The sequence below is a fragment of the Spermophilus citellus genome, assembly GCF_964194105.1.
Source record: "Spermophilus citellus genome assembly, chromosome: 9".
Taxonomy (NCBI): Eukaryota; Metazoa; Chordata; class Mammalia; order Rodentia; family Sciuridae; genus Spermophilus; species Spermophilus citellus.
Window position 1 is genome coordinate 22,167,916 of NC_138191.1, and position 2,758 is coordinate 22,170,673.

Genomic DNA, 2,758 nt, shown 5'->3' on the forward strand with positions numbered 1-2,758 from the left:
TAACTAGGGTAAAAACATATTTAGTCTATGTAATAGCTACCTAGAATTTTGGCAGAGTACATCCCCTGTTTGGTATCCTGGCAATCGTGACAAAAACCAACTTTTGGGCACAACTTTAAATGCACTAAAATCTGGCCTACTTTTTTCATAGTCACTTTCACATGCAGTGAGTTGGCTGTATGTCAAGTAAGGTGGGGCTCTTCATAAATCTTAAATACTATAGTTCTAAAGCTGATCTTTGTTTTCTTTAGACATCATTTTACAAAGTTTACATAAATTGTTGCTCAAGTTTACCTGAATATTAGCTAAAACAACATAATATCACATCTAAAACATGAATTAAAGGAAGGCTGGAGGCTTCTAACCTCTTGTTGGAAAGTAGCAAAATATTTCTGTATTTTACAATAAAACCTTCACCCAGATTAGGCTCCCATTGACTTAAAAACACATTTAAATTGTGTCTCAGTGTAGAAAGCAACATAGAACTCTACATATCCTACTGACAACAAGTCCAGTTATAGAACACAAATGATAAATAAATTTCCAACATGTTTTTTTAAGCCTAAAATTACCATACAACTTTAGAACACCAGCTTGATATAATGTTCTTTTGAAGCTTCTACCTTACAGACTTGTATACCTGAAAGATATGAACACATTAATAACACCATAATTACGTTTATGTTTTTATATTAACCAAGTTTAGCTTTTAAAGAAATGACTAAGGGGGAGATGGCAGGGCTTAGATAAATGGCAGGCAACCCGTCTATTGGCAGGTTTTTCCAGATATCATCACCAGCACCTGAAGAAGATCAGAGCGAACAAAAACAGAATGAAGATAAAAATTAGAGCAAAGATCAATTTCTGGCAGAAGTTCCATGTTGGGGGGGGCTGACAGAAAAGAGACCAAGAACCATGAGGAAGCTTAAAAGGACATAAAGACTCATGAATCCAGGATGGCAGATTAAGAGGTTCTCTGAACTTGTTGTTTCCCGCTGTCCCATGTCCGCTGCATTCCATCGTGCCTGGTAGTGAGCTTCAGCACTGAGTGAATTGTTCTCTTGAAGATGTTGAGGGTCCATCGGTCATCAGAGGCTAGTAGTGCCTAAGCAGAAGCTGGTTGGAAGTTTGATTTGAGACTTTCTGTAATCGGATTTGAAGGAACTTCATTATGCAGAGCAAGAGAGCACAAGAAAAGTATTGAAAAACAACAGTTGTTGTTTAACCAAAGTTGTGTAACTTATTCAAAAACTTATACACATAACTAATTTACATAAACCTCCTTCATCACTTACTTAAACCCTCTTGATCACTTAGTCACATAGACTCTCCTATCTAGAGACACAAATTTTTTTTTCTCTATCAGTTCCATACCTAGAACCTTTTAGTTTCTTCTTCTATCTACTAACCTCCTTTTGTTCACATTTTGAAACAATACTTGTAAACTTTTAAATTTAAGCAGAGTTAACATTTTATTAGGGCCTTTTTTGAACACCTAGAAAAACTTATAAGCTTAATCCAAGACCTCTTTACTTTCATCTGTTTACCCAATTTAAATTGAGCCATTTGAATCACGTGAATCAAAGATATTTGGATCCATTTTTAATTTTCTTTTTTTTTATGAGCACTCCTCATCTGTTAATTGTCATATCACTGCAGGATATATGGACATACACACATACAGACATACCGACATACAACACATAACAAAAGTGTGCACACATAACAATAATAAAGGCCTCGTAGTTTTTCGCAGATGAAATCTCCATTGCAATGCTTTTTAAAAAAAAAACTCCAGTTGATCAAAAAATAGAACTTATCAGAAAAACATTAACTTGTCTGTAGGATAAAAATCATGAGCTCAAAAAAAAACATAGAATCTAAGAAAAGGCAAAAGTCCTTTAATCTAGTTTGAGTTCCCATAAAAAGACACCTTTACCCCTTTTTTTTCCTTGGGCCTGAGTTCCAAGCTGCTTCTGTTTGCATATCAGCTTAAGCCCTGGCTAAGGTCTGGAAGGAGCAGGGAAAAACTGCTATTTTGAGCAGACACTTTAGGCTTAAGGCATTTTAGCCATAAGTCATATTTCCAGGTTTGGATGTTGAAAATTATGATACAAATTTAAGAAGCAATTTCCAAAATTTTATATCTTTTTACACTAGAAAAACTTGCTCACATAAAACTGGAAATAGAATCTCTACCATCAGAAGAAATTTCTTTAGGACTTCTAAGCCACTTTCCTTGTTCTGAAGTTCCTAAAGTAGCATTAAGTTACATTAAATTTGCCCACACACTACCATGTATATCTGAAATTAGGCTTTGAGAATTTCCAAGACTGTTGTTATTTAATTATTTAATGTTATTTTAATGAGCCAGACCAACGTTTTAATTTAACGCGTTTTTTTCTAAATCTTACACACTGAGAGAAACAGATACCAAATCATAATTTACTATCCTTGCCCAAATCAATGCACTGTATACCTAGTGAAATATCCTTAGGCTGCCCAGTTCAAAATTGAAACTCTTTAGAACTATCTGAAATCAAACTAAACAATTGCTTAAACCCAACTTTTAACTGCAAGATAGTGCAATGCTTTAGAAACCCATTCAGATACCAGATTGTTACAATAAAAAATTATTTTTTTAGACACACATTTAACCTAGTTTATCTTTAAGAAACAATCAGACAACCAGATAAGAATATATCCCTCCAAGTTTTGAACTTTCATTTAATTATGACTCCCATCAGTGGCACCATAG